This window comes from Cupressus sempervirens, chromosome 2, assembly GCF_028749045.1.
Source record: "Cupressus sempervirens isolate cs-2001-9-10 chromosome 2, ASM2874904v1, whole genome shotgun sequence".
Lineage (NCBI taxonomy): Eukaryota > Viridiplantae > Streptophyta > Pinopsida > Cupressales > Cupressaceae > Cupressus > Cupressus sempervirens.
In genome coordinates this window covers 554,869,145-554,891,228 of record NC_143119.1, presented here as the reverse complement: position 1 = coordinate 554,891,228, position 22,084 = coordinate 554,869,145, and the positions used below count along the sequence as shown (strand labels likewise).

Here is a 22,084-nt window from a genome sequence, read left to right as displayed (position 1 = left end):
GTTCTCTCACCAAGTCGACTCTTTAAGTTCAATCATCAAGTCACCCCGCCAGTTCGACCCACCAAGTACTCTCATAAAGTCAACTCTCTAAGTTCGTTCATCAAGTCACCCTACCGGGTCAACCCACCAAGTACCCTCACCAAGTCACACCGCTAGTTTGACCCACCAAGTTGACTCTTTAAGTTCATTCATCAAGTCACCCGGCCAAGTCGGCCCACCAAGTTGACTCTTTGAGTCTGTTCATCAAGTCACCCCACCAAGTGCTCTCACCAAGTCAACTCTTTAGGTCCGTTCATAGAGTCACCCCACCAAGTCGACCCTTCAAGTGTGTTCATCAAGTCACCCCACCAAGTCGACTCTTTAAGTTAATTCATCAAGTCACCCTGCCAAGTTAGCCCACAAATTACTCTCACCAAGTTGACTCTTTAAGTTCGTTCATTAAGTCACCCCGCCAGGTCGGCCCACCAAGTGGACTCTTTAAGTTCGTTCATTAAGTCACTCTGCCAAGTCAGCCCACAAGGTCGACTCTTTAAGTTCGTTCATCAAGTCACCCCACCAGGTCAGCCCACCAAGTACTCTCACCAAGTCGACTCTTCAAGTTTGCTCATCAAGTCACCCCACCAGGTCAGCCAACCAAGTACTCTCACCAGGTCGGCCCACCAAGTACTCTCACCGGGTTGACTCTTTAGGTTTTTTCATCAAGTCACCCCACCAAGTACTCTCACAATGTCAACTCTCTAAGTTCGTTCGTCAAGTCGCTTAGCTAGGTCGGCCTGCCAAGTACTCTCACCAAGTCGACCCTTTAAGTTCGATCATCAAGTCACCCGGCCAGGTCAGCCCACCAATTACTCTCAAAAAGTCAACTCTTTAGGTTCGTTCATCAATTCACCCCACCAGCTTTGCCCACCAAGTTCTCTCACCAAGACGACTGTTTAAGTTCGTTCATCAAGTCACCCCGCCAGTTTGACCCACCAAGTACTCTTGCAAAGTCGACTCTCTAAGTTCGTTCATTGAGTCACCTTGCCAGGTCAGCCCACCAAGAACTCTCACCAAGTCACCCCACTAGGTCAGCCCACCAAGTCAACTCTTTAAGTTCGTTCATCAAGTCACCCGGCCAAGTCGGCCCACCAAGTCGACTCTTTAAGTTCGTTCATCAAGTCATGTGACCAGGTCAGCCCACCGAGTACTCTCACTAAGTTGACTCTTTAAGTTAGTTCATCAAGTCACCTTGCCAGGTCAGCCCACCAAGTACTCTCACCAAGTCGACTCTTTAAGTTTATTCGTCAAGGCACCCTGCCAGGTTGGCCCACCAAGTCGACTCTTTAAGTTCGTTCATCAAGTCACCCTGCCAGGTCGGCCCACCAAGTCGACTCTTTAGGTTTGTTCATCAAGTCACCCCACCAAGTACTCTCACCAAGTCAACTCTTTAAGTTCGTTCATCAAATCACCCCGCTATGTCTGCCCACCAAGTACTCTCACCAAGTCGACTCTTTAGGTTCATTCATCAAGTCACCCCGCCAGGTCGGCCCACCAAGTGGAATCTTTAAGTTCATTCATCAAGTCACCCGGCCAGGTTGGCCCACCAAGTCACCAAGTACTCTCACTAAGTCAACTCTCTAAGTTCGTTCATCAAGTCACCCTGCCAGGTTGGCCCACCAAGTTGACTCTTTAAGTTCGTTCATCAAGTCGCCCCACAAAGTACTCTAACCAAGTCGATTCTTCAAGTGCGTTCATCAAGTCACCCAACGAAGTACTCTCACCAAGTCGACTCTTTAACTCTGTTCATCAAGTCACCCCACCAAGTACTCTCACCCGGTCAACACTTTAGGTCCGTTCATCAAGTCACCCCACCAACTTGACCCTTCAAGTGCGTTGATCAAGTCACCCTTCCAAGTCGACCCTTTAAGTCCATTCATCAAGTCGCCCCACCAAGTACTCTCACCAAGTTCACTCTTTATGTCCTTTCATCAAGTCACCCCACCAAGTCGACTCTTCAAGTCCATTCATCAAGTCACCAGAAAAAGTACTCTAACCAAGTCGACTCTTTAAGTCCATTCATCAAGTCACCCCACTAGGTTGGCCCACCAAGTACTCCCAGCAAGTCGACTCTTTAAGTCCGTTCATCAGTTCACCCCACCAAGTACTCTCACCAAGTGGACTCTTTAAGTCTGCTCATTAAGTCGAGCCACCAAGTACTCTCACCAACTTGACTCTTTGAGTTCGTTCATCAAGTCACCCCACCAAGTACTCTAACCAAGTCTATTGTTCAAGTGCGTTCATCAAGTCACCCCAACAAGTACTCTCACCAAGTTGACTCTTTAAGTCCTTTCATCAAGTCACCCCACCAGGTCGACTATTTAAGTCCATTCATCAAGTCACTAGAACAAGTACTCTCACCAAGTCGACTCTTTATGTCCCTTCATCAAGTCACCCCACCAGGTACTCTCACCAAGTCAACTCTTTAAGTCCGTTCATCAGTTCACCCCGCCAAGTACTCTCACCAAGTGGACTCTTTGAGTCTTCTCATCAAGTTGAGCCACCAAGTACTCTCACCAAGTTGACTCTTTGAGTCCGTTCATCAGGTCACCCCACCAGGTGCTCTCACCGAGTCAACTCTTTAGGTCCGTTCACCAAGTCACCCTGCCAAGTCGACCCTTTAAGTTCTTTCATCAAGTCACCCCACCAAGTACTCTCACCAAGTCAACTCTTTAAGTCCTTTCATCAAGTGACCCCACCAAGTCGACTCTCTAAGTCCATTCATCAAGTCACCAGAAAAAGTACCAGTTCGGCCAACCAAGTTCTCCCACCAAGTCGACTCTTTCTGTCCATTCATCAAGTCACCCCACTAGTTCGACCAACCAAGTACTCCCACCAAGTCGATTCTTTAAGTCCGTTTATCAGTTCACCCCGCCAAGTACTCTCACCAGGTGGACTCTTTAAGTTTTCTCATCAAGTCGAGCCACCAAGTACTCTTAGCAAGTAAAATCTTTGAGTCTGTTCATCAAGTCACCCCACCAAGTACTCTAACCAAGTCAATTCTTCAAGTGCGCTCATCAAGTCACCCCACCAAGTACTCTCACCAAGTTGACTCTTTAAGTCTGTTCATCAAGTCGCCCTGCCAAGTACTCTCACCAAGTCAACTCTTTAGGTCCGTCCATAGAGCCACCCCACCAAGTCGACCCTTCAAGTGCGTTCATCAAGTCACCCCACCAAGTCGACTCTTTAAGTTCATTCATCAAGTCACCCCGCCAGCTCAGCCCACAAATTACTCTCACTAGGTCGACTCTTTAAGTTCGTTCATTAAGTCACCCCACTAGGTCGGCCCACAAAGTGGACTCTTTAAGTTCGTTCATGAAGTCACTCTGCCAAGTCAGCCCGCAAGGTCGACTCTTTAAGTTCGTTGATCAAGTCACCCCGCCAAGTCACCCCACCAAGTACTCTAACCAAGTCAACTCTTTAAGTTGGCTCATCAAGTCACCCCGCCAGGTCGGCCCACCAAGTACTCTCACCAGGTTGACTCTTTAGGTTTGTTCATCAAGTCACCCCACCAAGTACTCTCACAAAGTCGACTCTCTAATTTCGTTCATCAAGTCACTCCGCCAGGTTGGCCCACCAAGTACTCTCACCAAGTTGACCCTTTAAGTTCGGTCATCAAGTCACCCCGCCAGGTCAGCCCACCAAGTACTCTCACAAAGTTGACTCTTTAGGTTCGTTCATCAATTCACCCCGCCAGCTCGGCCCACTAAGTTCTCTCACCAAGTTGACTCTTTAAGTTCGTTCATCAAGTCACCCCGCCAGTTTGACCCACCAAGCACTCTCGCAAAGTTGACTCTCTAAGTTCTTTCATCGAATTACCCTACTAGGTTAGCTCACCAAGTACTCTCACCAAGTGATCCTGCTAGTTCGACCCACCGAGTCGACTCTTTAAGTTCTTTCATCAAGTCACCCAGCCAAGTCAGCCCACCAAGTTGACTCTTTAAGTTCGTTCATCAAGTCACGTGACCAGGGCAGCCCATCGAGTACTCTCACCAAGTCGACTCTTTAAGTTAGTTCATGAAGTCACCTTGCCAGGTCGGCCCACCAAGTACTCTCACCAAGTCGACTCTTTAAGTTTATTCATCAAGTCACCCTGCCAGGTCGGCCCACCAAGTTGACTCTTTAAGTTCATAAAATGGGTACCCGAGCCATTCTACTTAAGTCATAATTCTCAAATTAGGTAGCTTCCGATATAAAATGGTCATCGAGCCATTCTAGTCGGTCTCCAAAAATTGATCAATTTACCCCCCTGACTGAGACAATCAAATCGCCTAACCAATGCCAATCTTTGTTTCCATTGACAAACTCATTAAAAATGGGGTCGTGGATGGCTATTCGGTCACATTTTTCATTGAATTGAGTTTTAAGGTACTTGTGCACTGAATGTACATTTCTGATGTAGAGTAAGGCTTGCACTAATGGCTTATATAGGGGAGGTATTGTGCTTGAAAAATGGTGGGCGAGCCAGCCTGGCCGAGCCGATCTGGGCGAGCCATGGTGGCCGACCCAATCTGGCCGAGCCATTCTGGCCGAGCTGATCTAGGTCAGCCATGCTGGCTGACCCGATCTGGGCGAGCCATGCTGGCCGAGCTGATCTGGGCAAGCCATGCTGGCCAAGCCGATCTGGCCGAGCTCGAAAAAAGGTGTTGTGGATGGCTGTTTGGTCACATTTTTCATTGAATTGGGTTTTAAGGTACTTGTGCACTAAATGTACATTTCTGATGTAGAGTAAGGCTTGCACTAATAGCTTATATAGGGGAGGTAGTGTGCTTGAAAAATGGTGGGCAAGCCAGCCTGGCCGAGCCGATCTGGGCGAGCCATGCTGGCCGAGCCGATCTGGTCGAGCCGTTCTGGCCGAGCCATGCTGGCTGAGCCGATCTGGGCGAGCCGTTCTGGCCGAGCCGATCTGGGCGAGCCATTCTTGCCAAGCCAATCTGGGCAAGCTCCAAAAATGGTGTCGTGGATGGCTATTTGGTCACATTTTTCATTGAATTGGGTTTTAAGGTACTTGTGCACTGAATGTACATTTCTGATGTAGAGTAAGGCTTGTAGTAATAGCTTATATAGGGGAGCTAGTGTGCTTGAAAAATGGTGGGCGAGCCAGCCTGGCCGAGCCGATCCAGGTGAGCCACGCTAGCTGACCCAATCTGGCCGAGCCGTTCTGGGCGAGCCATGCTAGCCGAGCTGATCTGGGTGAGCCAATCTGGCCAACCCGATCTGGCCGAGCTCAAAAAATGGTGTCGTGGATGGCTGTTTGGTCACATTTTTCATTGAATTGGATTTTTAAGGGAGTTGTCCATGCTATCGCAGATTTCTAATGCAGAGTGAGCCTCGCACTAATAGCTTATATAGGAGAGGTTGTTGCCGCTAGCCTCTCCCATGCCCCTTTCATTGATTCAACATTGGTGTCTAGGCGGATCAGATTGTTGGGTTTTCAAACGGTGTATGCTGATGTTGAATCAATGAAAGGGGCATGAAGCGATCTCAGTGCTTTTCCTCGGCTCTCCTTTAGATCATGTTTTTGGATGACTCAATTTTGGAAAAGGTGAGGCAACGGTTGCCGATCCATGGCGTTTCTTTTTGGTGATTTTAAAACCTGATCTAAACGTGAACCCTTGTCTAGCACTCTGGTGTTAATTGGTATAATGGAAATTTGCTATTATGGGTGCTCAATGCTCTAGCAATTTTTCATGGTGTACTTATCATGGCTACATGGGAGCTTTAATATCGAAAGCTCTTGGTGAAAAATGGTGGCCGAGCCATGCTGGCCGACCCAATCTGGGCGAGCCATGCTGCCCGACCCGATCTGGCTTAGCCATTTTTGTCGACTCGATCTGGCTCTTCTTTCTCACTTCATCAGCACAAATTCGGGAGTTGTTCGACAACGGTTGTCATTCCAATGTGTCATTGCGGTTATCTGGAGAGTGATGCTAAGGGCCAGAGCTTGTGTCTAGCATTTGGGGATGTTTGTGCAAGCGAGCAGTGGAGCTTCTCTTATCAGAACCTCTCTTTGGCCTTTGAATATAGACCCAGTGTCGACGCTATCGATGGATACAGGCCTTAGATTATAAATTTGTTCAGCTAACATTGGTTTTTTTGAGAGAAGGGTACAAAAGCACTTCCCGATTGCTACGCGAGAGCTCCCTAAGATTGCCTTTGTGCCAACTCGATCGGCACAACATTGGGAATAGTTCGACAGCAGTTGTCATTCCAATGTGTCATCAGGATGTCTTCGAATGTGGCCTCTCAAGGGAAAGCTCGTGTCTAGCACTTGGATTGTGCATCATCACAAGTGAATGGGGAGATCTCTCTATGAACGGCGGCATGGCGATTGCAAGAGAAAATTGACTTAGTTGTCGGAGCATTGGCCTCGGGCCATTGTGATGGCCTTGCAATTTCTCTATAATTGCAACCTATGTTTGCGCAGCAGCAAAGTTCGCATGTAAAGATTGGCCTTTGTTCTTGACAGTTCCAGGTACTCTCACCAAGTCACCAAGTCACCATGCTGGCCGAGCCGATCTGGGCGAGCCATGCTGGCCGAGCTGTTCTGGGCGAGCTCCAAAAATGGTGTCGTGGATGGCTGTTTGGTCACATTTTTCATTGAATTGGATTTTTAAGGGAGTTGTCCGTGCTATCGTAGATTTCTAATGTAGAGCGAGCCTCGCACTAATAGCTTATATAGGAGAGGTTGTTGCCGCAAGCATCTCCCATGCCCCTTTCATTGATTCAACATTGGTGTCTAGGCGGATCGGATTGTTGGGATTTCAAACGGTGTATGCTAATGTTGAATCAATGGAAGGGGCATGAAGCGATCTCGGTGCTTTTCCTCGGCTCTCCTTTAGATCATGTTTTTAGATGACTCAATTTTGGGAAAGGTGAGGCAGCGGTTGCCGATCCATGGCGTGTCTTTTTGGTGATTTTAAAACTTGATCTAAACATGAACCCTTGTCTAGCACTCCAGCGTCGCTTGGTATAATGGAAATTTTCTATGGGTGCTAAGTGCTCTAGAAATTTGTCATGGTGTACTTATTGCTGCTACATGGGAGCTTTAATATCAAAAGCTCTCGGCGAAAAATGGTAGCCGAGAAATGCTGGTCGACCCGATCTGGCTTAGCCATTTTTGTCGACCCGATCTGGCTCTTCTTTCTCGCTCCATCGACACAAATTTTGGAGTTGTTTGACAGCAGTTGTCATTCTAATGTGTCATTGCGGTGATCTGGAGAGCGATGCTAAGGGCGGGAGCTTACGTCTAGCATTTGGGGATGTTTATGCTGGCGAGCAGTGGAGCTTCTCTTATCGTAACCTCTTCGTAGCCTTTGAGTATAGAGCTAGTGCCGACGATATCGATGGATATGAGCCATGGATTCTAAATTTGTTCAGCTAGCATTGGCTTTTGTGAGAGAAGGGTACGAAAGCACTTCCTGATTGCTATGTGGGAGCTCCCTAAGATCGCCTCTGTGCCAACTGGATCGGCACAACATTGAGAATGGTTCCACAGCAGTTGTCGTTCCAATGTGTCATCGGGATGTCTTGGAACGCGGCCTTTCAAGGGTGAGCTCGCGTCTAGAACTTGGATTGTGCGTCATCACAAGTGAATGGGGAGATCTCTCTATGAACGGTAGCATCGCGATTGTAAGAGAAAATTGACTTAGTAGTCAGAGCATTGGCCTCGAGCCATTGTGACGGCCTTGCAATTTCTCTATAATTGCAACCTATGTTTGCACAGTAGTAGAGTTTGCATGTAAGATTGGCCTTTGTTCTTGACAGTTCCAAGTACTCTCACCAAGTCACCAAGTCACCATGCTGGCCAAGCTGATCTGGCTGAGCCGATCTGGGCAAGCCATGCTGGCTGAGCCGTTCTGGGCGAGCTCCAAAAACGATGTCGTGGATGGCTGTTTGGTCAAATTTTTCATTGAATTGGATTTTTAAGGGAGTTGTCCGTGCTATCGCAGATTTCTAATGCAGAGCGAGCCTCGCACTAATAGCTTATATAGGAGAGGTTGTTTTCGCGAGCCTCTCCCATGCCCCTTTCATTGATTCAACATTGGTGTCTATGCGGATTGGATTGTTGGGTTTTCAAACGGTGTATGCTGATGTTGAATCAATGAAAGGGGCATGAAGCAATCTCAGTGCTTTTCCTTGGCTCTCCTTTAGATCATGTTTTCCGATGACTCAATTTTGGAAAAGGTGAGGCAGTGGTTGCCGATCCATGGCATGTCTTTTTGGTGATTTTAAAACTTGATCTAAACGTGAGCCCTTGTCTAGCACTCCGGCGTTGCTTGGTATAATGGCAATTTGCTATGGGTGCTCGGCGCTCTAGCAATTTGTCATGGTGTACTTATTGCAGCTACATGGGAGCTTTAATATCGAAAGCTCTCAGCAAAAAATGGTGGTCGAGCCATGCTGGCTGACCCGATCTGGCTTAGCCATTTTTGTCGACCCGATCTGGCTCTTGTTTCTCTCACTCCATCGGCACCAATTCAGGAGTTGTTCGACAGCAGTTGTCATTCCAATGTTTCATTGCGGTGATCTGGAGAGCAATACTAAGGGTGGGAGCTTACGTCTAGCATTTGGGGATGTTTGTGCAAGCGAGCAGTGGAGCTTCTCTTATCGGAACCTCTCTGTGGCCTTTGAATATAGACCCAGTGCCGACGATATCGACCCAATAGAATTGGTGCTGGTGTTCAAGAAAGACACGTTATTCGGATTTGGAATATTTGTACCAGCATCATTTCTATTGGGAAGGCCGTGAAGCCATCTTGATTTTGTTGTGCGAGGGCTCTCTCCCCAGAGTCGTTCTCTTTGCAACAACTTCTTTGGCAAAAAAATTTTTGGAATGGTTCGGCAGTAGTTGTCGTTCCAATGGCACCATTGTGGTGGTTGCCTAGGCAGCGATCTAAAGGGTGAGCCATCGTCTAGTAGTTGGGCTGTGCATCACAGGTGACAAGGGAGCCTTTGTAATTAGAAGCTCCCCTTGACCATTGGATGAGAAGAGCCATTTCTTGTGTGAGCAAGGATGAATGCAGCCTCAGATTCCAAATGAAATCAATGACATCGGATCTATATATAAGAGCAGAATGAAGTAGCAGCCCATTTTCTATGCACGGCTCCCCAAAGTTGCTCATCTTTCTCACTCCATCGGCACAAATTTTGGGGTTGTTCGATAGTGGTTGTCATTCCAATGTGTCATTGCGGCGATCTGGAGAGCGATGCTAAGGGCGGGAGCTTGTGTCTAGCATTTGGGATGTTTGTGCAAGCGAGCAAGGAAGCTTCTCTTATCAAAACCTCTCCATGGCCTTTGAATATATAGACCCAGTGCCGACGATATCGATGGATATGAGCCTTGGATTCTAAATTTTTTCACAGCTAGCATATTGGTTTTTGTGAGAGATGGGTACGAAAGCACATCCCAATTGCTATGCGGGAGCTCCCTAAGGTTGCCTCTGTGCCAACTCGATCGTCACAACATTGGGAATGGTTTGACAGCGGTTGTCGTTCCAATGTGTCATCAGGGGATGTCTTGGAAAGTGGTCTTTCTTTCAAGGGCGAGCTCGCGTCTAGCACTTGGATTGTGCGTAGTGTCACAAGTGAATGGGGAGATCTCTCTATAAATGGCGGCATGGTGATTGCAAGAGAAAATTGACTTAGTCGGAGCATTGGCCTCGGGCCATTGTGACGCCCTCGCAATTTCTCTTTAATTGCAACCTATGTTTGTGCAGTAGCAGAGTTTGCATGTAAGATGGGCCTTGTTCTTGAGAGTTCTAGGAGGTGACCTCTGGAACTTTTGGATTGGGCCCCTTCAAGGTGAAATTCATCCAGTTGATCAGATGAAGCTCGATGTGCTTGTATCTATTTCGGGATGGTAATCATGGTCATTAATTTGTGGTGGTGAGTATATCCCATTTGGTAATCGCAATGGCAGAGCTGGTGGGAAGTACTTGTCACTTTGTTTTGTTGGATATACCCTATATCTAGGTGTCTGCATGGCTTGCAACACACTGCACATTTGGTGTTCGATTCTAAGATGCACTTGTTGCTGAGTGTGCATGGAGTTGTATCTTTTAGCCAAGGGCTCTGTCTCATTGGCACGTTCTATCATTGTATTTTTATCTTGCTCGGACGGCAAGAAGGGAAGAGATGGTTGCACGGGTGCATTGCTCGACGTCCCTAATTTCTGATTGGTAGAGCCTTGGGATTGAGAGGGGGGCCAGCAAAAGGTTTGGTTGACACATAATTTATTCGCTAGTGCATTCTCGATGCGTGCTCGCCTCTTCACTATCTCATCCTACAGAAGTGCATGGCACTGTCGTGACAGCCTTTGTGGTCCAGGCCAGTAGAAGCGTAGATTATTACCAATAATTTTTGTTTGGATGCAGAAACTCTCCATGCCCTGTCCTACCCTGTGCGATCCGAACGGCTGCGGCTCATGGGTTCTACGGGAGATACTCTTCTTCAGCTCCCCCCTAAAGAGAGCATTCGGTGTTTGCATTGTGTGGACAAAAAGCCCAAGGCATTTCATCTCTCTTCAGATGCAAAATTTTGGGAGGGCTTGTCAAAGTATGGCTGTTTGTACAGGGTGCACCAAAAAGCGTGTAGGGGGCATATGCCTGGGAAATGGATGTCTCTGAGTGTCCTTACTCAGGCGCGTGCGCGGTGTACATCTTTGCATTACGACTCTGCTGCGAGCATTTGTGATTTGAGCATTTTGGGTGAACGGGTTTCGTACGAGATGTTCTTCTCAGGCTCCTGTGAACCAGAGTGCTCGTCTTTGCAATGCTCCGACAAGTGCAGGCCCAACGTGTCTGTCTAGGGGAAGAAATTGCACGAATGCTTTTTGCCAAGATGTGGGTGCTCGTGGGTGGGTTCCCTCACGGTGTAGTTCTTCGGTATGTGCATGTGCATGAGATTGAATCTTGTCCGACAACGCTAGTGTGAGTGTTCACCCATAGGAACTTTTCTATACCTGCGCTGGCAGATCACGTGTCACGGGGAATGGTTAGCGAGGCTGTGCTAGGAAAGGAGAAATTTGCCAGAGGTTAGACATGTCCATGTATGCGGGTGGGCTCTCATCACCTATAAATGTGTGGAGGGCATGTTATACACAATGCCCTTGAGCGGCCTTATAATTGAGGTGGTCGCATGCATAGTGATACCCCCGTCAATCGCATAACCAGCCATGTTTTTTACTCACACGGCCCTTCACCCTTCAGCACGACGGTCTTCATTGGCACTTTGACAACTAGCTCTTCATCGTGGGAAAATGTTTGTTGCGATCGAGAAGGATTTTGTCTGTGCGGGTACACCTCAATAGGCATGTAGGAGGCATATGCCTGGGAAATGGATGTCTCTGAGTGGCCTTACAATTTAGGTGGCTACGTGCGCGGTGCATCTCTTACAGACTCGAGGCTTCTTTTCGAATAGTGGTGATAGCGAGTTTGAGGGTAAAGGGTTCCATACGGGATGTTCTTCCTAGGTGCCTGTGTATCGAGGCTCCCTATTTGGCCCTCTCCAGTCGATGATGGGAAACTTTCCTCTTGTGTGAAATCTTTGAGCATTGCGAGTCCTGCATGTGCTGTGAACATCATTCTTGTTGGTTGTGCGGCGGATTATGTTTGGATGCATGACGGAGCGAATGCAAATTTTGATTTCCCATCGTGGCGGGCATCCCTTGGCTGTAGCAGGTCTTGGGGGTCCCCCTCATTGTTAGAAGCTACCTGGTCGATCCTGCCAGTAGTCATATGCTTGTCTCAAAGATTAAGCCATGCATGTCTAAGTATGAACTATTTCAGACTGTGAAACTGCGGATGGCTCATTAAATAAGTTATAGTTTCTTTGATGGTACTTTGCTACTCAGATAACCATAGTAATTCTAGAGCTAATACATGCACCAAATCTTGACTCTCAGAAGGGATGCATTTATTAGATAAAAGGCCGGCACGGGCTCGCTCGCTATTCCGGTGATTCATGATAACTCAACGGATTGCACGGCCTTTGTGCTGGCGATGCTTCATTCAAATTTCTGCCCTATCATATTTCGATGGTAGGATAGAGGCCTACCATGGTGGTGATGGGTGACAAAGAATTAGGGTTCAATTCCAAAGAGGGAGCCTGAGAAATGGCTACCACATCCAAGGAAGGCAGCAGGCACGCAAATTACCCAATCCTGACACGGGGAGGTAGTGACAATAAAAAACAATACTGGGCTCATCGAGTTTGGTAATTGGAATGAGTACAATCTAAATCCCTTAATGAGGATCCATTGGAGGGCAAGTCTTGTGCCAGTAGCCACAGTAATTCGAGCTCCAATAATGTATATTTAAGTAGTTGCAGTTAAAAAGCTCATAGTTGGACCTTGGGTCATCACGGTCGGTCTGCCTTTTGGGTGTGCACTGGCCCTCACGTCCCTTCTGTCAGCGGCATGTTCCTGGCCTTAATTGGCTGGGTTGCGGTTCCGGTGCCATTACTTTGAAAAAATTAGAGTGCTCAAAGCAAGCCTATGCTCTGAATACATTAGCATGGAATAACGCGATAGGAGTCTGGTCCTGTTCCGTTGGCCTTCGGGACCGGAGTAATGATTAATAGGGACTGTCGGGGGCATTCGTATGTCATTGTCAGAGGTGAAATTCTTGGATTTATGGAAGATGAACCACTACAAAAGCATTTTCCAAGGATATTTTCATTAATCAAGAATGAAAGTTGGGGGCTCGAAGACGATCAGATACTGTCCTAGTCTCAACCATAAACGATGCCGACCAGGGATCGGTGGATGTTGCTCTAAGGACTCCGCCAGCACCTTCAGAGAAATCAAAGTGTTTGGGTTTCGGGGGGAGTATGGTCGCAAGGCTAAAACTTAAAGGAATTGATGGAAGGGCACCACCAGGAGTGGAGCCTATGGCTTAATTTGACTCAACACGAGGAAACTTACCAGGTCCAGACATAGTAAGGATTGACAGATTGAGAGCTCTTTCTTGCTTCTATGGGTGGTGGTGCATGGCCGTTCTTAGTTGGTGGAGCAATTTTTCTGGTTAATTTTGTTAACGAACAAGACCTTAGCCTGCTAACTAGCTACATGGAGGTTCCCCTTCATGGCTAGCTTCTTAGAGGGACTATGGCCTCCTAGGCCATGGAAGTTTGAGGCAATAACAAGTCTGTGATGCCCTTAGATGTTCTGGGCTGCACGCGCGCTACACTGATGCAATCAACGAGTTTCTCTCCCTGGCCCAAAAGGTTTGGGAAATCTTGCCAAATTGCATCATGATGGGGATAAACCACTACAATTATTGATCTTCAATGAGGAATTCCTAGTAAGCACGAGTCATCAGCTCGCGTTGACTACATCATTTAGAGGAAGGAGAAGTCATAACAAGGTTACCGTAGGTTCACCTGCGGTAGGATCATTGTCAGTTCGAGACCCTGAATCGTGTAGGGGATGGAGTTGGCCTCCTCCCTACCCCCGAAATCTTAGCGATGTCTGGACACTCGGCCCTGCAGCGATGTGCTGGACGGCCAAGCTATGGGTCCAGCACCGTTGAGGTCGAGGGTAACATCGAATGCCCGTGATCGAAAGTGTGGATTCCCTGCGGGGCGAAGAAGACACTCGAATGCCATCTAGATTAGGATCGGTGCCTTCAAACAATGTTCATGTCAGAGTGAGAGCTCTCTTCTTGGTTGCAGTTCAGAGTGGGTCTGGGCCTCGTCCCCCGTTGCCTTGCCCAGGTGTGTTGACTCATTGCTTGGAGCGTTCTGTGTTTAGGATGGGTGCACTCGCATGATTTGTGGGGCAGGGGCCCCATCCGCTGACATGGCTCTCCCATGCATTGCCTCCCACCTTTGCAAGGTGATGGGGCGAGGACACACCACAACATTCCTCATCGCACCCATTGGGTGCTCGGGGTTTGAGATGTGTCAACCACCGAACACACGGGTGCATCGCGCACCTTAGAAATCCAAAGAACAAAGCGCAAGCCAGCGCCTTGCACGCTTGGGTCATCGAAAGACAAAAGCAAAACAAAATCATGACTCTTGGCAACGAATATCTCAACTCTTGCCACGATGAAGAATTTAGCGAAATGCGATACTTAGTGTGAATTGCAGAATCTCGTGAATCATCAAGTCTTTGAACGCAAGTCGCACCTGAGGCCTCGGCCAAGGGCACGTTTGCTTGGGCGTCGCACTACAAAATTTTTCCCTCCCCAACGAGGAGTGAAGATGGCCATCCATGTCTGCAAGTGGCACACGGTCGGCTAAAATGAGCATGAGGTCCATCGATCTGTCGCGACGAGCGATGGCTCGCAAAGGCCAGCATTGGTTTGCGCCGATCGAACGATTCCTCGTGAGGAACTTTATTCTGGGCTCAGCAGCCCGCTGCAGTGTGGGCATTGCTACATCTCTACCGCGTCCCCAAGTCAGGCGTGAGTACTGACTGAGTTTAAGCATATCAATAAGCGGAGGAAAAGAAACTTACCAGGATTCCCCTGGTAACGGCGAGCGAACCAGGAAGAGCCCAGCATGAAAATTGATGGCCGCGCCTGTCGAATTGTAGTCTATAGAAGTGTCCTCAGTGATGGACCAGGCCCAAGTCCACTGGAAGGGGGCCCCGAAGAGGGTGAGAGCCCCATTGGGCCCGGACCCTATCGCACCATGAGGCACCGTCGGCGAGTTGGGTTGTTTGGGAATGCAGCCCTAATTGGGTGGTAAATTCTGTCCAAGGCTAAATACGGGCAAGAGACCGACAGCGAACAAGTACCGCGAGGGAAAGATGAAAAGGAACTTGAAAAGAGAGTTAAAGAGTGCTTGAAATTTCTGGGAGGGAAGCAGATGGAGGTCGACGATGTGCCCCGGTCGGATGCGGAACGGTGTGAGCCGGTCTGCCACTCGATTCGGGGGACGTGCCAGTGTGGGCTATCACGGTGGCACAAGCATGACCTTCTTGGTCGCACAAATACTTCTGTCACGATGTTCGAGGAGCGAAGCACGCGCCTTTACAGTGGGCTCTTGGGCACCTGTGCGCTCGTGGCGCTGGCCAGCGGGCTTTCCATCCGACCCATCTTGAAACATGGATGAAGGAGTCTAACATGTGTGCGAGTTGGCAGGTTGGGAAAACCCGCAAGGCGCAAGGAAGCTGACTGGAAAGATCCCCTCTCGGGGGGTGCACCGCCGACTGACCCTGATCTTCTGTGAAGGGTTCAAGTGCGAGCACACCTGTTGGGACCCGAAAGATGGTGAACTATGCTTGAGCAGGGCGAAGCCAGAGGAAACTCTGGTGGAGGCCCACAGCGATACTAACGTGCAAATCATTCGTCTGACTTGGGTATAGGGGTGAAAGACTAATCGAACCATCTAGTAGCTAGTTTCCTCCAAAGTTTCCCTCAGGATAGCTGGAGCTCATGTGTGAGTTTTATCGGGTAAAGAAAATGATTAGAGGCATCAGGGGCATAACGCCCTCGACCTATTCTCAAACTTTAAATAGGTAAGTCGGCGTGGCTGCTCTGTTGAGCCACGCCACGGAATAATGAGCTCCAAGTGGGCCATTTTTGGTCAGCAGAACTGGCGATGTGGGATGAATCGAAAGCTGAGTTACGCTGCCAAATTGCGCGCTAACCCAGATCCCACAAAGGGTGTTGGTTGATTAAGATAGCAGGATGGTGGTCATGGAAGTCAAAATCTACTAAGGAGTGTGTAACAACTCACTTGCCAAATCAACTAGCCCCAAAAATGGATGGCGCTGAAGCGCGCAACTTATACTCGGCCGTTGGGGCAAGCGCCAAGCTCCGATGAGTAGGAGCATGTGGGGGTTGTTGCGAAACCTTGGGCGTGAGCCTGGGTGGACCGGCCCCTGGTGCAGATCTTGGTGGTAGTAGCAAATATTCAAATGAGAACTTTGAAGATTGAAGTGGGGAAAGGTTCCATGTGAATAGCACTTGGATATGGGTTAGTTGATCCTAAGAGATGGGGAAACCCTGTTTCAAGGGCGCACTTTGCGCGATCATCGAAAGGGAATCAGGTTAATATTCTCGAACTAGGACGTGGCGGTGGACGGCAATGTTAGGAAATCTGGAGACGTCGGCGGGGGCCTCGGGAAGAGTTATCTTTTCTTTTTAACGGCCTACCCACCCTAAAATCGATTCAACCAGAGATAGGGTCCAGCGGCTGGAAGAGCACTGCACATCCTGCGGTGTTTGGTGCGCCTTCGGCGGCCCTTAAAAATCTAGAGGACCGAGTACCGTTCACGCTCAGTCATACTCATAACCACATCAGGTCTCCAAGGTGAATAGCCTCTTGTCAATAGAACAATGTAGGTAAGGGAAGTCGGCAAAATGGATCCATAACTTCGGGAAAAGGATTGGCTTTGAGGGTTGGGCCTAGGGGTCTGCGCCCTGAACTCATGGGCTATTGGCGGCCTGCCTGAGCTGCTCCTGCAATGAGGGCAGGCCATCGCATGCCGATCGGGCGACGGACACAGGATGCCCCCTTCGGAGGGCTTTCCCTAGGCAACGAACAGTCAACTTAGAACTGGTACGGACAAGGGGAATCTGACTGTTTAATTAAAACAAAGCATTGCAATGGTCCCTGTAGATGCTGATGCAATGCGATTTTTGCTCAGTGCTCTGAATCCCAAAGTGAAGAAATTCAAAAAAGCGCGGGTAAACAGCGAGAGTAACTATGACTCTCTTAAGGTAGCCAAATGCCTCATCATCTAATTAGTGACGCGCATGAATGGATTAATGAGATTCCCACTGTCCCTATCTACTATCTAGCGAAACCACAGCCAAGGGAACAGGCTTGGCGAAATCAGCGGGGAAAGAAGACCCTGTTGAGCTTGACTCTAGTTTGACTTTGTGAAATGACTTGAGAGGTGTAGAATAAGTGGGATCTTTTGGGCGCAAGTGAAATACCACTACTTTTAACATTATTTTACTTATTTCGTGAGGCAAAGATGAGGCAATGCCCCTATTTTTGGCCTTAAGGTGCGTCTAGGCACGCTGATCTAGGCGGAAGACATTGTCAGGTGGGGAGTTTGGCTGGGGTGGCACATCTGTTAAAAGATAATGCAGGTGTCCTAAGATGAGCTCAACGAGAATAGAAATCTCGTGTGGAACAAAAGGGTAAAAGTTCATTTGATTTTGATTTTTAGTACGAATACAAACCGTGAAAGTGTGGCCTATCGATCCTTTAGACTTTCAGAATTTGAAGCTAGAGGTGTCAGAAAAGTTACCACAGGGATAACTGGCTTGTGGCAGCCAAGCATTCATAGTGATGTTGCTTTTTGATCCTACGATGTTGGCTCTTCCTATAATTGTGAAGTAGAATTCACCAAGTGTTGGATTTTTCACCCACCAATAGGGAACGTGAGCTGGGTTTAGACCGTCATGAGACAGGTTAGTTTTACCCTACTGATGATCCACGCCGCGATAGTAATTCAACTTTGTACGAGAGGAACCATTGATTTACACATTTGGTCATTGCGCTTGGTTGAAAAGCCAGTGGCGTGAAGCTACCATGTGTTGGATTATGACTGAACACCTCTAAGTCAGAATCCATGCTAAATGCGGCGCATATCTCTCTCCGGCTGAATCGCGACCCGCAGTAGGGGTGCTCTTGCACTCCCAGGGGCCCGTGTCATTCGCCATCTTCGATCGGCGCACTAGCCCATTGGAGCAACCTTGGATATTAATTTCAAGCGATCGGCGAGAAGAATCTTTTACAGATGACTTAAATAAGCGACGGGGTATTGTAAGTGGCAGAGTGGCCTTGTTGCCACGATCCACTGAGATTCAGCCCTTTGTCGCCTCAATTCGTAAAACCTTTTTTGACTCTGAGGCAGGTGGGGTTTGTAATTTGCACGAGGGCGAGAAAATCTCCCAAGTGCCAAATTCCGGGTGGGGGTGGGGTTTGCAAGGTTTTTTCTTGCGAGCTCGTAACAATCTCTCAGGTGCCAAATTCCTGGCGGGTGGGGTTTGCAATTTGTGCGAGTGCGGGAAGATCTTCCAAGTGCCAAATTTTGGGTGGGTGGGGTTTGCAATTTTTTACGAGGGTGGGAAAACTCTCCCAGGTGCCAAATTTTGAGCGGGTGGAGTTTTTTGAAAATTTCCGTGAGGGCGAAGAAACCTCCCAAGTGCCGAATTCTCGGGGGGTGGGGTTTTGCAATTTCTATCAGGGCGGAAAAATCTCCCAAGTGCCACATTCCGGGCAGGTGGGGTTTTGTGAAAATTTCTACGAGGGCAAAAAAACTCCCACGTGCCACATTCCGGGTGGGTGGGGTTTTGTGAAAATTTTCGCAAGGGCGTAAAAATCTCCTAGGTGCCAAATTCCTGGCGGGTGGGGTTTGCAATTTCTGCCAGGGCGGAAAAATCTCCCAAGTGGCAAATTTCTGGCGGGAGGGAGGGGTTTTGTAGAAATTTTTGCTAGGGCAGAAAAATCTCCCGAGTTCCAAATTTCGGGCGAGTGGGGTTTTGTAAAATTTCCACGAGGGGAAAAAAATCTCCCGAGTCCCAAATTCTTAGCTGGTGGGGTTTGCGATTTTCGGAAGGGCGGAAAAATCTCCCAAGTGTCGAATTCCCTGTGGGTGGGGTTTTGTGATTTCTGTGAGTGCGAAAAAGTCTTCCAAGTGCAATTTCCATGTGGGTCGGGTTTGTAATTTCTCTGAGGTCAAAAAAATCTTCCAAGTCCAAATTCTGGGCGGGCGGGGTTTCGTAATTTGCAAGTGCCAAATTCCTAGCGGGTGGGGTTTGTAAATTTTGCGAGGGCAGAAAAATCTTCCAAGTCCAAATTTTGAGCGGGTGGGGTTTGTAAATTTTCATGAGGGCAGAAAAATCTTCTGACTGCAAATTCCAAGTGGGTCCCCGGGTTTTGTAATTTTTGCGAGGGCAGACGACTCATGTACGTGATCCAAAATCGGTCAACTTACTTTTTTGGTTAACACCCAAAGTTTTGAACTCAAATCAAGTTGGCTACCCTAACTCGAATCGCCTCCAAATTTTTTGCACAACCCATGTCACTGTGCTCGACTTGATTCTAAGTGCCCCAAGTCATGTACATTGTCCAAAAGAGGTCAACTTTTCTCTTTTTGGGGTTAATGCCCAAAGTTTTCAACTCGAGCCGTGTCGGCAACCCCGACACGAATCACCCCAACTACCCGAACCCTGACTCGAATCGCGTTGAGCCTTAACTGCCTCCAATTTTTTCGCACGACTCATGTCACCATGCTCGACATGATTCTAAGTGCGCTGAGTCATGTGCGTGATATAAAGGTGGTCAACTCTTTTTTTGGGTTAACGCCCAAATTTTTCAACCCAAATTGTATCGACAACCCCGACTCATATTGCCTCAAGCCTTAACCGCCTCCATTATTTTCGTAGGACTCATGTCACCGTGCTCGACTTGGTGCCTCGATTCATGTACATGATCCAAAAGCAGTTAACTTCTTCCTTCTTTGGTTAACACCCAAAGATTTCAACCCAAATCGTGTCAGCAACCCCAACTCAAATCGCCTCGAGTCTTAATCGCCTGCAATTTTTTTGAACCACTCATGTCACCATGCTTGACTTGATTCTATGCGCCCCAAGTCATGTACGTGATCCAAAAGTGATTAACTCTTTTTTTGGCTAACGGCCAAAGTTTTCGAATCGACTCAGCTACCCCGACTCGAATTTCCTCGAGCCTTAACCGCCTCAATTTTTTTTTTCGCTCGACTCATGTAACCGCACTCACCTTGATTTTGATTGGCCCGAGTCACTTACATGATCCAAAACCGGGTAACTTTTTCTTTTTTCTTTTTTTTTTCAAGTCCCAAAGTTTTGAACTTGGATAGAGTCAGATGCCCCAACTCGAGTTGTCTCAAAATTTTTCGCACGACTCATGTGACCGTGCTCGACTTGATTCTAAGTGCCCCGAGCCGTGTACGTGATCCAAAAGCGATTAACTTTTTCTTTTTGGTTAACGCCCAAAGTTTTCAACCCGACCCGCCTCGGCAACCTCGACTCGAAGCGCTTCGAGCCTTAATGGCCTCCAATGTTTTTGCATGACTCATGCCACCATCGACTTTTTGCTCGAATCATGTCACCCAGGGCACCTTGATGCTACGTGACCCGAGCCCTGTGCGCGATCCAAAATCGGGTAACATTTTTTTTTGAACTCCCAAAATTTCATTCTTTTTTGCCTTATGGGGCCTATCATGATCTCTTTTTATAAAGAAAATTCTCAAATTGGATCATTTTGGCTACCCTACCTCGAATCTGGCTAGCTAGGCATAACGCCTCGAGTCAGCTCGACAATACGTGAACTAAAACTTGTGCATGATCCAAAAGCAGTTAACTTGTTTTTTTTTTTTTTTGTAATGCCCAAAATTTAGTTCTTTTCACTGTACAGGGCCTCCCATGATTTTTTTTTTTCCCCTTGTCTACCCACTCTGGCAACCTAGTCGGGTCGCCCGAGGCTGGGGTGACGGAGTCGGGTGACCCAAGTTGGGTCGACCCAGACGTGCGATCCTGGCTGGGGACAGCAAGTCGATTTTATAAGTTTTCTTGCCAATTTTGCTAGCCAAGTCAGCTCACCAAGTCATCTGACCATGTGGTCTTTGCCAAATCAAGAATTGACTCTTTAAGTCCGCTCATAGTTCGTCAAGCTGGCTCACTAAGATGACTTACCGTCTCGCCTCACCAGGTTGCCTCTTCTTTAAGACCGCTCACCATGTCGGCTCCCCAAGTCAGCTCACCAAGTCGACTATTCAGGTTGCCTCACCAAGTCGACCCCTTAAGTTTGCTCACCAAGTCAGCTCACCAAGTCAAATCACCTAGTCATTTTACCACCTTGCCCCAGCAAGTGTGCTCGCCAAGTTGCCCCACTGAGTTGCTTCTCTAAGCCCACTCACCATGTTAGCTCACCAAGTCAGTTGGTCAAGTACGTTGCCAAGTCAACTCTTTAAGTTCGCTCACCAGGTAAGCCCGCCCAACTCATCTCTTTAAGTTCGCTCGCCAAGTCGGCTCGCCCAAGTCGCATCAGCGAGCTAACTCACCGAGTCACCTCATGAAGTTGACTCTTTAAGTGCGCTCACCAAGTCAGCTCACCAAGTCGACTCACCATCTTGCCTCGATAAGTTGGCTTGCTGAGTTACTCCACCAAGTCGTCACCTCTTTAACCCCGCTCACTGTGTCAGCTCGTCAGGTCGGCTCACCAAGTCGACTAATCAAGTAGGCCCACCAAGTCACCTCAAGGATAGCTCCTCACCATGAGTCGCCTCACCATGTTGACTTAATGAGTCACCTCACCATGTTGACTCTTTGAGCCTGCTCGCCAGGTCGCCTCACCAAGTCGACTCAAGTACGTTGCCAAGTTGACTCTTTAAGTCTGCTCATCAAGTTGAGCCACCAAGTACTCTCACCAAGTCGACTCTTTGAGTCTGTTCATCAAGTTGCCCCACCAAGTACTCTAACCAAGTCGATTCTTCAAGTGCGTTCATCAAGTCGCCCCACCAAGTACTCTCACCAAGTCGACTCTTTAAGTCCTTTCATCAAGTCACCCCACCAAGTACTCTCACCAAGTCAACTCTTTAGGTCCGTTCATAGAGTCACCCCACCAAGTCAACCCTTCAAGTGCGTTCATCAAGTCACCCCACCAAGTCGACTCTTTAAGTTCATTCATCAAGTCACCCTGCCAGGTCAGCCCACAAATTATTCTCACCAAGTCGACTCTTTAAGTTCATTCATCAAGTCACCCTAGAAGGTCAGCCCACAAATTATTCTCACCAAGTCGACTCTTTAGGTTTGTTCATCAAGTCACCCAATCAAGTACTCTCACAAAGTTGACTCTCTAAGTTCGTTCATCAAGTCGCTCCGCCAGGTTGGCCCACCAAGTGCTCTCACCAAGTCGACCCTTTAAGTTCGGTCATCAAGTCACCCGGCTAGGTCGGCCCACCAAGTACTCTCACAAAGTCGACTCTTTAGGTTCGTTCAGTAATTCACCCCGCCAGCTTGGCCCACCAAGTTCTCTCACAAGGTCAACTCTTTAAGTTCGTTCATCAAGTCACCCCGCCAGTTTGACCCAGCAAGTA

At 48.2% G+C, this 22,084-nt stretch overlaps 2 non-coding genes and 1 pseudogene across 2 annotated transcripts; all 3 read left to right on the top strand.

Annotated features, from left to right (window-relative positions):
* The first annotated feature begins 11,747 nt into the window (after nucleotides 1-11,747).
* Nucleotides 11,748-13,436, top strand: LOC149573683 (18S ribosomal RNA; annotated as a pseudogene).
* Nucleotides 13,437-14,053: 617 nt separating this feature from the next.
* On the top strand, nucleotides 14,054-14,207 carry LOC149573682 (5.8S ribosomal RNA). Its single transcript, XR_016361323.1, has one exon. It is a non-coding gene; the product is annotated as a 5.8S ribosomal RNA (ribosomal RNA).
* A 224-nt stretch (nucleotides 14,208-14,431) lies between these two features.
* On the top strand, nucleotides 14,432-17,835 carry LOC149573681 (25S ribosomal RNA). Its single transcript, XR_016361009.1, has one exon. It is a non-coding gene; the product is annotated as a 25S ribosomal RNA (ribosomal RNA).
* The last annotated feature ends 4,249 nt before the right edge of the window (nucleotides 17,836-22,084 follow it).